The following is a 14,684-nucleotide window of genomic DNA, read 5'->3' as shown; positions in this document are numbered from 1 at the left end:
GGAAATTACAGTATTTTCTGTTTCAGTGCTGCAACTGGGGATTTTTCTTTCTCCTTCAAATGCGGTCATCCATAGATGCCTGGAATGCACAAGAGTGACTGGGAAGAATAAAGTTCACAAATACTTTTATCACAGGCCCTAAAAACTCCAGGCGGGTCATTTTTCCTAATTCTTCCTGCCAAGAAATAGAAACGCTTTCTGGTTCATCGAGCAAATTGGTGGGTCTGAATTCCAGAAATTCAGATATGCTCACAAAGGCAGCATTATGACCCATCAGGTTACGTCTGCAGCATTCTGGCCGAGTGCCACTTTGTTAATAAATACAAGCGTTGAATTCAGCTGGGTTTAAAGATTGTGTTCCTCGAGCAGATCCAGCAGCACCAGAGCTGTAAAGCATCGCTGCAGTTCTGCTCTGACACCCGGACACAGCCCTGCAGGTAAGGGGGGGGGAGGGCACAGCACAGCCCCTCTGAGTGCCCAGGGAGCCACAGGGATCGCACTGCCTGTCATCAGTTACACCCTCAGGTAAACAGCAAGGTATATTTAAGCTGGGGTTTGATTTTTAATACAAACTTCAGAGGGGAAAGCAGTAAAAGACACAATTGGAGAGAAAATTCTTTTTTTCTGGGTTCTGTGTGCTGTTGCATTGAAAAGAACTTAAAGATTTTCGTTTTCTCAACAGAGTGTTGGTAGGACCGTCCCAAAAGTTTGCCCCAAGTTTCTGGTCTTCTGTTCATTTTACTGTTTATTCCACCCCACTAAAAAATCTGGATTACTCAAAGCACGTTTGTTATTCCAAATTAGCCAGCTATTAGTGTTCTGGGAGTTTTTATTTCTCCCTATACAACACTATTGGATCCATTTTACAGCTTACAAGCTGTCACAGAGCATAAAGCCACAAATACCATCTTCCTATGGGAGCACAGGGACGCAGGGAGCAGTCAGACAACAGCCAGCTGCCAAAGCGCAGCTCCTTAAGGACAGCACCCATGGGCTTTCTGCCCACAGGCATGCAGCCGTGCACCCAGACCTCTGCCAACACTCCAGTTTGCTCTGTACTGGATTCTGCATAAGCAGAGCTGCTAACAACGCAGGCTTAGTTTTTAAATGTTTGCTTTTTAATCTAGTTGAAGCACCAAGGAGCTGCCATCATCATGCACCATCATGTAAGTAGTTCCTCTGTGGGACATCCTGGTTATCCTAATTGCTTTATCCCCCTTTTTGCTCTTCCTGCAAATAAATGACACTGCACTGCTATCAGGAGGAGGAGAATTCTTGGCCTGCTCTCCCAGGCCTGCTGCAGCAGGAGGCTCAGACTTCAGCAAAAGCCTTGGTTGTTTTTCAGAATATAAATACAGGATTTGAAATGACTCAATAAGAATTCTTTTCTGAATGGCTTCAGGGGAAACTGTTCATAAAATCCTTTCGTTATTAGCAAAGACAGTTTATTATCAGCACACTGTAATAAAAGAACACATCTGGGTTATCACTGTCTGCAGGACACAAAATGCTTTTCCACTCAGTGCTGAACGCTCCACTCTCTGCATTAAAGACCCTCCACCAGCAGCAGCACAGCTCTCAGTAGCTCTGAATCCTCACAGCTGTAGCAGCAAAAGATGCAGTCACCTAGTGGGAAATTTGGAACATTTCTACTTTCCTATACCCATGAAACACTGAAGTATAATGGAGAAGAGGAAAAGAGGAACTGAGGAGCTCCAAAAAGAATATGGCGAAAAGTCCTGCACTGAGTGGCCCCAGTAGCTGGGATGCCAGATTATTTTTTACTGTTTAAACATGGCTGTATATACGCTTGTCCCTGGGTTCCTACCCAGAAGCAAGAAGGCTTTGTCAGAGAGGAAAAGTTTCTTCCTGTGCTGGAGCTGAGTTCAGAGCACGGAGACGTGAATCGTATCATAGAATCATAGAATGGCCTGGGTTGAAAAGGACCGTAAAACGATCATCTGCTGTGTGCAGGGCCGCCGATCGTGGCGAGGAATCCTGCCGAGCTGACAGCCCGCAGAGCTGGGAGGACGAGAGAAGGGAAAGGAGGAACTCTGCTTATGCGAACGCTTGGCAGGTGCTGGTGAAATTCGTTCCGTTGTCACAGCTGATCCCTCCAGCATAATCCGAAGCACCGAGTGAAAGAGATCGCAATCTGCACGAAGAAACCTGCCGTTCTACCCGGCGCTGCCCACGGACACGTTTCTACTTTCTCCACTTCTTCCCCACTTGAGCCCATTTCAAATCCCGGCGCTTCCAACTGCAGCCCTTGCTTTACACTGCTGCACCAAACCAACACGGCCTTCGTAAATAAAGGCATGCAAATACACACAGGCGCGTACTAACAAAATGAAACACAACATTTGCAGAAGTGCATGCAGATATTTACCAAACTGTGCATTTTACTTCTGTTTTTCTGTGACTCAGAGAAGAAGGAACAGCGTAGGCTTAATATTTTTATACTTATGACTGTAATTCAAATACTTTGAAGACATGTATCTTATAACATCTCGGCATGGACGTGTTGTACTGTACTAGGAAAAGCAAGGAAGCATTTTTATCTGTAAAAATGCCATTCGTGAGTGCTGCCTCACCAAAATGAGTTGTACTTTCCAGGTGAAGATCGGTCTCAGATAACCAGTTTAATGTTTAAAGTCAATGTCAAGTTGCTGTTGGAAGTTGGTCTGTCCAGATGAGGGATCTAACAGATCTGTCTTCAGATTAAAAGTACACAGAAAAACTTGTAGTGTAAGCTAGAACAAAAAGCCTTTAATTGCTTTACAATAGACTTGAAAGTGTGTATCACATCAGCAGATGGAAAAAAAGTATCAGTAAGGGTGTGACGACAGTTCTGTACCTATTTTTGTTCCAACATACACTTCTGTCTAATAGGGCACGTTTCTCGGATCTTACTTTTTTCTTCCGTCTTCTGCAACTTTCTCTGCAGAACACAGTGGGAACTGGAAAGGAAATCAGATATTCCACACAGTCCGAACGGAAGAATTTTTTGTGGTGCTCCTTTCGATTGGGCTTCTGCAGTTAACCTTCAAAAATCTCTCACTTCCTCCTCACTTCTTATTCCCTAATAACATTTTCACTATGAGAACATTTATATTGAATTGCTGTAGTCAAAACAGAACCAAAAAGATTTTAACACAGACGGCACAACAGCGATTCCTCCTCCTCCTCCCTCTCCATCTCAGGCAGTGGTGATATGCCCACACATTACTCAAAGGTGATATTCAGGGATGTAACAACGTACTAGGAAAAAAAAAGAGAGAGAGAGAGAGAAAGCTTTTGCCTTCTCTTTCCTTTAGAAGGATCAGATCTGTTAGATTCAATTCACCGTGAAAGGTTTTGCAATGATTACGTGCACTGCAGACCTCAGTAACTTTCTCCAAAGTACTTCCTGAACATCACAGCACTCTTCTAGCTGCGGTTTGCTTGCCTGACAACTTCTATCTACTTTTTGCTCTTTTCCTCCACGTTTCCCTCCCCCCCCCCCGAAGTGTAGCCCAATAAACACAGATAAAAGGAATGAATCAAGTCATTTAACTTGAGAGATCCGCCAAATAATGAGAGATGAACCTGCCACGGTTTGAGCTCCTTGGCCAGCTGAGCACTGAGCTTGTGGCCTCAGCTGTTGTACTGCTTCAGGAAGCGCAGACTTCAGATGTCTGGCAGAAAATAATACACAGACCCAGGTGGGTTTTTTTTTAAACCGGTGATACAAAGGAAGTGGGTTTGTTGCTAGCAGGTATCTTGTTTGGGGTATTAAAATAATGAAAGTTCACTGCCACAGATAAACTGTGACTGCACCCCTTCCAATCTGACCTCAAGCTTGAATGACTGAACTAAGAGCATTCACAACAGCTTTCCCTCATCCTTCAACAAATCAAAATCACACCGCTTATACTGCTAGAAGAAATCTTACTTTCATACAAATAAAGGGAAGAAGAAAAGCAAAAACAAACAAACTCCAAATCTTTGAGAGAAAAAGATGTCAATGGTTCTGTGTGCATGAAAATAGAAATCTGGCCCAAACTTCAGTCACTCCTAGTTCTTTTTTCCCAGCAAATGTTGTTACCCGCAACAGCTACATTTCCAACAGGAATGGCAAGTTTATCTGCAGAGATGGGAAATACCACCAAACCAGGGCAGTGTGTGAGGACAGGCTTCCACTAGAAAGGAGCAGGAATGCTAAGCAGTAGATTTTAAAGCAGCGTAGGGAAATGCACAAAGAGCAGCACAGGTGTTGATCAGCCAAATAGCTGAGCTCAGCCACCACTGAGCCACTGCTGGAGCCCACTGGCTGCTGCACATGGCCTTCTGTGCAGGCAGTGCTCCCTGGCTGCTGCGGTGTGGGAAACACCACAGACGTGCGGTGTAACCCAGTAACCTCATAAGGACATTTTCCCTCTAACCCCAGTTGCTCACTGTGCCTGATTAAGATGGGTGAGAAATAATTCATGCTGGTGGTTACCAACAAAACAGCCTGGTACACTTCAAAACCCTGTTTGCACGTGATTTAAATCCAGTATCTTCTGATCTAAGAGATAAGCTGTCTCCACACTGTCTGCTGACCACTACTTCCACAAGGCCTTTTCCCTGTTTAGTTAACTTTCCTGGGCTACACTGGATGCAAGTTTCACATTTGCCACGTAGGTTTGCACACAGCTTTGCTATAGGGCTGGTCGTACAGCACAGGAGATAAAGTTTCAGCAATTTAAGCCATAACAGCTGCTGCAAAGAGCTGCCATTGGCCAACCACAGCTCTGCTTTGAAGTTGCCATGTCACAATAAAACTGCAGCTTCTCACAAATGCAACGTTTGGGATTATTGCCACAGAACTGGAGGTCCTTTTAGAAATCATTGACGGGGGGAAAAGAAAAAACTCACTAAAACACATTCAGTGTTTTTCTGTTAAGACTGTCTTGAAACCTGCAGCAAAACAAATCAAAACTTTGTTCTTCTTAATGACAGTGTGGAGCACAAAGAAAGAGATCAGGGTTTGCCCTGACTTCCTTTTGTGCTTGTTTATATCGTTGGAGCAGAAAGAATCTCAGCGCTTGGCAGCCCACTTCCTGAAGTCAGAAACAAATAACCTACATTTACTGCAAATGGTATCGAGACGGCAGAGCTCTGATATCACAGAGCCAACGATCTGGTCAAGTGGGAAAGATAGATGGGACACTTCCCCTTTCCATTTATAAATCCCAGCACAAGAGACCAAAAGACTCACGGTCTCTTCTTGCCCCGAGCCGACAATTTCGCTCCTCGAGGGAGATGCCTACGTTGTATTTCCGAAAGCAACAAAAAATCATTACATATAAAGCACTGCAGCCGAGCAGCTCCTCACTAACGAGACATCGGCATTTTAAAACATCTACTTGAAAACATCATCGGAGCTGGAACTTAATTGAAATGCTAAAGCTTTGTTTGCTCCCTCGCTCCAACACAGCTGAAACAACAAAACCAGTCGGGCAGCTTTTCCCCTTCGGTCAGGTATGCGCTGAACGAGCGATACGAGCCCGGGGCCGGGAGCAGCGCTGCGCACACGGCTCAGCCCGGAGCCTCCATCACCCCGGCCATCCCCGGCAGCTCCCGCCGTGATGATGCTGGCTCGGACGGGCTGTGCCTCTGCTCTGGGGTCAGACACAGAATGTGGTGCGAAAACGCAACCGGTGCATCCTATTCCAGATCTTGAAAAGGTTTACAAACGAGCGTTTAGGCTTTCTGCCCAAGCGATGTGTGCCTATAAAGGGACCGCGTTCCGTTCTCGCATTAAAGCTCCCCTTTCACACGTTTTATTCCCCTCCCCGTTGTTTGTTCTCCGGATAAATTAAATTTCTGAAATTCCAATGAAGGGCTGCGACGTTTTGTAGAATCCTAAAAGCTTCAGGTTTCGAAACTTTCCAAACTTTTTTTCCCCTAATGCTTTTTAAAAAGCTACTCAGAGTAGGTGTAGTTAGGCAAGTGCAGACGCCCATAAAGCACTTTTACACCTCTTCTGCGTCAGATCGTTAATGCCGAATAAACGCTACCATCTCCATTTCTCCGATGGAGAGTGCAATACAATAGGAAACCGTAAATCATCTAGATCATTTAGGGACAAACGCGGCGTCTTATTCCACATTTATTATCACTCACTGCAACGAAGTAACTCAGCAAAATGCGTGTTATGGGGTGAGTTTTACTCCCATTGCCAAGCGGCTCGAGGGCAGCTGGAAAGTGAGCAAAGGCAGAGTGCCTGCATGGTGTGCAATTCGTCATCAGGATCTTATGTGCTTTTGGTGCCATGGGGACACAGGTAACAGAGGAGGGTAGCTACAGCATTAATCATTTGTTTTCCATAATTTGGGAATATCAGTTGTACCTCTTTTTTCCCCACAGTGGGAATCTGCTCTTAATATTTACAAGCAATTCACTTGTAAGCAGATAAAAACTCATGATCAGAATCAAATTACTGCACTCGTGATGATACTTCACGAAATGAGCACTTTATTAGGAAACAAAAGCTTCCAGAGAGACTATTTAATGGTAAGTACTTGGGTTTCTTTAATACTCCAATGATAATTGCTAGTGAGACAATTATTTTTCTTGCCCAGTGATTTTTCTCTCCCCTAGTGAGAATTGGTAGAGTCAATACTTAGCGGATAATATAATTATTGAGTTCATTAATAGGCAATATTGCTTTTCCATTCATTAAACTAGATCTGTGCATCTGTTTGAATAAGGGTATATAATTCCCCAGCAGTGCAATGTGTAGTTTTTAATGCCCTCTGACAGCTAAAGGAAGAGCCCTGTGAACCCAGCACTGTGTGCCCATTTCAGACTGCCCTCTGCCAGGGAGAAAAGTCCTTCCATCACAGGATTTCCACATCAAGTCTCCCCCAGCAGGCTGAGTCCCTGCTGCAGCACAGCAGTTAGATTCCTGTCTTGGGGTTAGCTGGATGGAAATAAACATGAAATACTTTTTGTTCAGCTATCCCACTCTGCAGCCAGCCGCAGTCGTTAGATGATAGCGGGTGTGAACAAGAGCTGAGTAAGCCATAGAATGGTTTGAGTTGGAAGAGACCTTTAGGGGTCATTAATCCAACTCCTCACAGTGAGCAGGGCCACCCCCAGCTCCACCCGATGCTCAGAGCTGATCCCTGCCTGCAGGATGGGGCACTGCCTCCTCCCAGCCATGCTGTGCAGTGCCTCACAGCCCTCAGCACACAGAGTTTGTTCCATACACCCAGTCTAAATCTCCCCTTCGCTAGCTGTCATTTCCCCTTGTCCTATCACAACAGTGAGAGGGGCTTCCCAAGCCTGGAATCACTCCACACCACTGAGCTCAGGGCCATTGCAAATCTGCTGAGGGTGCCCCCAACCCACCGTCCGTGTCATGGATGAAGATACTGGAGAGCAAAAAGGTGAAAGGTAAATCAGAAAGGCACTCTCACAGATAGGATCAGCCTCTCACCAGGGCAGAATTAGAAAGAAGAGTCAACAATAGAGGTAGTTTAAGCTACCTACACGCAGATGCTCCACCATGAAATATCAGAACATCCTTCTTCCCTTGATGAGCTCTCCTTACAGCACTGCAGAGCAGCACCGACTTCACTGTGATTAAGAGCAGCATTACTCAGAATCTTATTCTTTTTATTTTAAATGATATTAATTCTGAAGGTTTTGGAATCTATTTAGGCTGTTCATAAAGTTCTGGTCATTTTAAAAGCCTAATTTCCACATAAATCAAAGGAAGAAACTTATCTATTAATTTCTGTTTGTACCCACAGATAAAATAAATGTGCACACTCCTCATACAGCATCTTAAAGTAGTGAGGAAGGGAGCAGTTAGGCGGCAGCACACCATGGGGAGGCCTGAAAGGAAACTGAATGTAAGAGAAAACTGTGGAGCTTTATACAGCAGAGAACCAAAACTAAGCCTCTCCTAAATACCATTTCAAACAGAGTAGTGGGAAAAGATGCCGAGCAAGTGGACTAAGACAGGGACTTTCACTGAACATTCAGCATAGTGTCAGTAATTTGCCCACAATGAGAACAAACAAGCTGCAGTTGTATCACAGTACCGCAGCACATAATGCTGTTTGAGTTTCCCTTCTGTATGGTTTTGTATGCTGGGTGCTGATAAAGATCTTCTCCTCTAGTTTCATGTTTGCATGGTATTCTTGTGTAATGGCCAAACCTGTCTGGTTACAGATTCTCCTGTCTCTTCTGATTAATGTTCTCCACTCTGGACCCCACAGGAGAATCCAGGAAGCTTTGGGTGGGTTTTGACCACTTGCTGCACTACCTGGGCTGTCATTCTGTTTCAGCCATTACTCACAACTCAGCAGTCTACTCTGAGCATTGCTTGAGTTTTACTTCTGTTTTTCAGAGCAACTTTTCTCTGAACCCAACTTTAGGAGCAATCAGTGCCATGGGTGTACAACATAGATATCCTGGTGTGGATCCAGAATTTCATGTCCTGGTCTGCAAGGAGCCAAGAACAGCACGGCTGCTACAAACTGTGTGATTTCAGGCTTGTGAATTCCCTCTCACTTGACAGCAGTGAACAAGAAACTCTGGATTTTTTAGTTTTTAAATGGGGAGGCAACATGTAGCATGCAGTATCAGGAGCAAGGAAAGCACACCAGTGTCACATGCAGGCATTTTCCAGCGGTGCCAGCAGAGTCCTCTCCTGTGGCACAAACTAATGGCTGGAGGTTAGATAGTCATCCTTTCCTGCCAACATCAGGAAAATGAGCTACACCTACCCCGTGGGGTACTATTGCTTCAGCCTGGAGAACCTGGCTGTATGGGAACGATGGGCACCAAAAGGTGAATTAAATAAAATTATTTGAGGTGACATTCCCATAGAAACTGTTGCTGCAGCAACAAGACCTTAAGTCTCTTAAAAATAAGTAATAGCAGCAAAAAAGACTTTGTCTCCTGAGCTGCTTCTTCAGAAAGGAGCATTCTACCTGGGCTCTGTTCTGCCCTTGGCATACCCAGCAGGTGCACAGCACAGCAGGATGGCAGTCACCACTACACCCCCATCCATATTTTGAGGCAGTTCATCGCCCCTTTCACTAGCAGCATTTACGAGCTCCCCCAGAACATGAAAAGAAAACAAAGCATTTGTCTACAATGTACTTATTTTGAATGGCTAATTGGGAAACGGGAGGGCTCACACGTGGAAGTTGAAGAGTATTTCTTAGCAATGCTCACTGTTACATTTGACAGATAGCATTTGCCTCCAACCTTTCAAACCAGAAGTGGAACAGATGTTCATGAAAAGCCAGTTAATTTCCTGCCATTTGTGAACCGATTAGAAACTGAAACATTAGCACACTGACACTTCTTTATTTTTAATCTTGCCCATGTTTAGAAAGGAAAAGAACCACCGGGAGCTAAGGTCTGGTTTTCAGAGAGGGGTGGCCACACATTTTTATTTCCTCTTTTAACCCAAACCTGCGCTGCCGAGGAAATAAAAGGGGAGCAGAACAGACTCCTTGCAGCCCAATAGGAAGCAAACCATCGGCTCATGATCAGCACAGTGAGCACAGGGAAAGGCATCGCTGCCTTCTCACAGCCCTACCTCCTGCCACAGCTGCTGAGCTCCTGAACAAAGGCTCTCAGGCTGTTTGCAAACACAGCAATGAAACAGGCAGTTCTGTTGTACAGGTCAGAGTCAAAAACTCCGTATTCTGCCCTGTAATGAGGAAGAAGGAAGGAGGAACTTTCCCAGTTCTAGTTTTCAGAAGCAGTATTATGGAGCTGCATCCATAGCAGGTCAAGCAGGATCTGCTTTCACAGTTCCCAGAACAGAAATCCAGGCCCAGGTACAAATCTGGTATCGTCAGGCTGGATTCCATTCTGAACTGAATGCTGTCTCCAAATCTACTTCAGGGCCAACTAGCTTTTGTTAGAAATATTTATGTGCTCTTATTAATCCCAGTGGGAGCACCTCAGACATGCATTATCAGCCATTTCCTGTCCCAAGAATGCCTTTTGCTCTCCCAGCTGATATGAGAGAAGTTACTCAACAGTAAGACCGGTCAGAATTTTTTGGACCAGACCAGGTTGTGTTGAGCAGTCTCACTGAGCCTGCAATGCATTGCTGACCTCATCGTGGGCTGAGGGAGCCCTGGGCCCAGCCCAGGCTGTCCCTGAGGCTCTGCCCCCCACCAGACTCAGCACTGCTCTCACAATGGCACACAGGGGTCCCACTTGGTGGGGGGGTTGGAAAACCCATCATCCCAGGACAAGCAGCGTGTTCAAAGAAAGCAAAACCAAACAAACACCTATTTTTTGCAAACTGGAAACCCTGCTTTTCCAGCCAGCTGTAGCTGGGAGTGATTAAAAGATGAAAAAAGAAAAAAAAAAAAAGCAGCAAGATTTCTGAATCTGAGCTCAAGGTTTAAAGGACAAGAATCTGCCAGGAAAGACTCTCCAGCCGGTCACTGGGACAGTCAGTGCTGAATATCCTTTGCTCACATCATGCATACATCCACAATGGGAAAGGCATATGCTTTCAAGCATGTAATGTATACATTGCTTATCTTTGCTTATCTAAAGCCTGAGCAGCGCAACTGTGATCAAACAGAGCCTCACTGAGCAGTGGGCTCTCTGTGAGTGCACGTGTGTGTGTGTGTGTGTGTGTGACCGCACAGAAATGCAGGGCTGGTGTACAGCGAGCTGAAAGACAAAAGCTGATACTTCTATGAAAATTGTCTTGACTGCATAGCTATTCCAGCCAAGGTGTGCCTTTCTGGGCTCATCTGGAAATGCATGTAATTGCTTTTCTGATTGAGTTTCGTGTTTTAGTAACAGGTGGTTGGACTAATCCTCACAAAGTGGCATGCAACACAAAGCTTAACTCATCCCGGCACTGCTTTTCCCTTATTGAAGCAGTACACACCCAGCTTAAAGGTTATGAAACATTTCGGTGAAACTCTGAGTTATCCACCCCCCCGATATGTGTGCAGTGAAGACGTTACCCAAATGTGCTCACCTCTACTTTATCCAAGACCTTCAGGCCAGACCTTTGATTGGAATAAATCAGAGGAACTAAACTAATAGCAGCAGGATGGTGCACGTGCTTAAACATAAAGCCGATGGCTTGCTCGGGCTGGAGTTTTCGGTTTCTCCCAGACTTTAGCTCTCATTCCAAAGATTTGCTAAAAAGTGCACAGTTTCCCTTTAAATCTCTTTCCTTACTCCACTTTCCAGTTTTCTTTACGATTTAATTCCTTTCTTCTTCCCACTTCTACTGCTCTTCTGCTTCCCTCTCTGCTGGGGGAGGGGAAAGGGAAGAATAAGTGCTTTGTTGTCCCTCCCCTCCCCCAGCCTGCCAAGTTTGCTTCTCCTCCCACCCTCTGGAAAACTGCATTTCCCAACCATCTGAAAAAAAAAAAAAAAAAAAAAAAAAAAATCTGCAGTTTTTAATTGACAACGAAATGTTTGAAAAAGAAGAGAGGGGAAAAAAAAAAAAAAAAGGCTTTGTGGGCAGAAAGAATGCTTTTCTTTTTTTGGCCATGTGATGCGTAACTGCAGAATGGGGCTGTGCATCTCGGTGCTACATTTGTGATCACATCACTCCCACCAGCGAGAGTAAAGCAAACTGAACTCTTTGAGAAGTGAGAGAAGCCGCTCCGCTCCCCCCAGCGACTGCAGCCCCGCATCCTCATCCACTTGGCTCCAGGTCTGCCAGGGTTTTACTTCCCTGCGCTCTCTATTCTGTGGGCATTTCCTATTCCCTGCTCTTCCAGTCGCCCTCACGCTTTACGAGGTGCCCAGCCGTTAGAATGGCAAGTGGCACCGCGCAGCAATGCGGGGCTGCAGCCCATGCACTCCCACAGCAGCCCCCCAGCATTGGCAGAACTCACCATCCCATCCCTTCTGCACTCCCTGCTTAGTCCTCCCTCAGCCTTAACTCCACTCCCAAAACTGACAGCTTGGAAGGGGTGATTTATTGGCTCACATAGGGCCAATTGCAGAATGAATAATTTCACATAAACCATGAACGTGCTAAATCAAATCACTATCAGAGACTCTGGAAAAAAAAAAATGAGTCACGAACTAATTTTAAAGTCATACAAATCCAACTGAGAAGAGCTCTGCTTGGAGAGGAACGTGAAAAAGCTGAGACCTCATTTGCACAACGGTTATAACCCTGAACCAGAGCTTTAGAACTAAAACCAAGCCTTAACTCTTAGCTCTGAGGCACGCTGAAAACCTCCTGCCTCCAGGCAGCTCCTGTCCCTGCTGCTCTGAAAGCACAGCCCAGCAGATAACCAAAGCGAAACCAAAACAGCATCAGCCCAACTTCCCTGTGAGCACAAGGCTTGCTTACTCCAGACGTGTGCTCCCGAAGCAGGAAGGGCTCTCCTGAAGCCTGACACACGCTCTCCCCTTGGGCAGCACTGCACAGTTTGGTCCCCAGAACAACATTTTCATCCAAAAGCAAAGCTTTATGACACATGAATTATAGCAGTCATTCTTCCCACATGGAATCAAGGAATCACCAAGGTTGGAGAGCATCTCCAACATCACCCAGCCCAACCAAGATTTCCCCACTGAGCCATGTCCAAGCAGCACCCCTCCAGAGCACAGACAAATGCTGAAATAACAGGAGAGTGAGAGGAGCAATGACCCAAGCAGAAATCCTTCTAAAACTAAAACTCATAATAAAAAAAAAATTGCACTGAAAATCTCCAAGTAAAAACTGCTGAATGAAGATTAACAGTCTCATCCACACTCAGAGCCTGCTCGTACGTCACGACACCAAAATGTTGTTATATTTGTGTTTTATAAACCCAATCTAGTCAGCAAAATAGCCCTGGGAGTCCCACGTTGCCAGCGAGGTTTGTGATGTTCTTACACTCCCAGGTAACTCCCCCTGTTTAAATGGCCAAAGTGGCAGCACAATTCACTTGTACTAATTCTTTTTATATCATTATTTGTTGTGGTTTTCTCAATTACTATTAGTCAACAATGCTGGGACCACAACTGCAATGGAGAGGTGCATTCTGCAGTGTTTCCAAGGCATCTCTGAAAGCCATCAGTCTGTGTGCTGGCCATGCACTGTGCCATCATTTGTGCACGCAGTTGCAGACAGTTTGTGCTCATGCATTAAATGAACACTGTAAGCACTGCCAAAAGAAAAGAAAAAAAAACAAGAAGTATAACAGCAGAGAACCAAGATTGATGCATCTTTGTGTTGAAGAGCACTGAAGAAAAGCAGCTGCACCGTGAGCCCTGATGCAGTGCTGGCTTGGTAGAACAGTCACAAGTAAAAGTGTTCTTAGGACAGTTCTGAACAGCTTTTTTTTTAAAAAAAAACTTAATGTTAATTGATGAGATGACTGCAAGACCTGCCATCAAACCACCGAATGGGAAATAGCCATAACAGAGTGTGACTTGTGACCCATCATGTGACCAACACTGAACAAAGCTGAATCTCTTCCTGCACCGTCTGCAGAGCAATCACAGGACAGGGTTTGTTTGCACAAGCTGTGCGATGAATCACTGCGAACGAATAGATTTGAATCAGGTGGTTTAGAAACAAAAAGGAGTTAAATTAGATAATTTGTGATGGCTGTGATCAAATTTGTAAGTGGCTTGTTTTATCTCCTTTCTTTTTGTCTAAACAGACCACTCAAGGCTTAAGGCATTTCAGTATTTCTTTCAGTGAGCCACACTGAGCAATACTTCGAGTGATGAATATGTTGAGCCTCCCACAGTTCAGATTTGGGTTACTTGTTTCGTTCAGTCCAGTCTCATTCAAAACCCAAACCTGACCCTCACTGGTGTTATAAATACCACTCCCCTACTCCAGGTACTGTGAGTCTCACTCTTCAGCACATCACTTCTGCATGGAAATCAAAGCAGCCTCTCTGTGTCCACAAAAGCAGCAATGGCTCCCAGCACAGCAGCCTGGGATGGCTTATCAGCAGCTCCACAAGGGTCGGGTATAGATTCCCGAATCTCCCTGCATGCCTCAGTGCAGGATTAGAGTATTTGACTTGATTCCATTTTCACTTGGTGGTCCTAGAAGAAGAAACTGCAGTTGCTGCTTCAAAATGGAATGAATTGTCCTGCCTGCAAAATATTGATTTCTGGGTCCCAATAAGCCACTCCACACCTCACATCCTGCATCCCAAGCTGCACTTGGGAGATTGTCCTGTCAGGGCTCTCTCTGAGGAGCTTTATCAGCAAGCCTGAAATAAGTGATTTCTCAGAGCAGAGATGTGCTCTTTCTAAGAACGCAGATATCTCTTCTGAAAATCTGCAGCGAGACTTTTGAGCAGCACTGGTGCACGTGGGAAGCTGCATTTCACAAGCATTCACCACACTGCCTCCACTCCACGTGCCAATAAAACAGGGCACGGGTCCTCGGAGGTTAAGTGCTGAATTTATTTGGCCTTTAAGTTTTGATAGAGTTTTAGCTGCTGTGTGATCTTTATTAGAAGCAAGGAGACACTGTGCAGCGTGTCAGGCAGTGGCAGATGTGAAGGAGTGTGTGGTTTCTTTTGTTTTGTTTTTGACTCCTAGCAAGTCCCGACAGCCCTGCAAACATTTGACCCGACACTGCATATCAGCATGCAATGTGCATTTCTTTATGCTTTTTTGTTTCAAGTTTTCATTCACTGTAGTGTGGTTCTGGTCAGAAAAGAACCATCTGAAAACAC

General features: G+C 45.2%; 1 long non-coding RNA gene across 2 annotated transcripts; it reads left to right on the top strand.

Moving 5' to 3' along the window:
- The first annotated feature begins 278 nt into the window (after positions 1-278).
- LOC146542989 (uncharacterized) lies at positions 279-5,862 on the top strand. Of its 2 annotated transcripts, none has more exons than XR_014887765.1 (2): positions 279-437; positions 1,262-5,862. It is a non-coding gene; the product is annotated as an uncharacterized LOC146542989 (long non-coding RNA). The 2 variants fall into 2 exon arrangements; XR_014887764.1 differs by having other exon boundaries at positions 1,128-5,862.
- The last annotated feature ends 8,822 nt before the right edge of the window (positions 5,863-14,684 follow it).

This window comes from Meleagris gallopavo, chromosome 22 (assembly GCF_905368555.1).
Source record: "Meleagris gallopavo chromosome 22, MGAL_WU_HG_1.1, whole genome shotgun sequence".
NCBI lineage: Eukaryota > Metazoa > Chordata > Aves > Galliformes > Phasianidae > Meleagris > Meleagris gallopavo.
The sequence above is the reverse complement of the archived record's forward strand: the minus strand, read 5'-3'. Positions and strand labels throughout refer to the sequence as shown.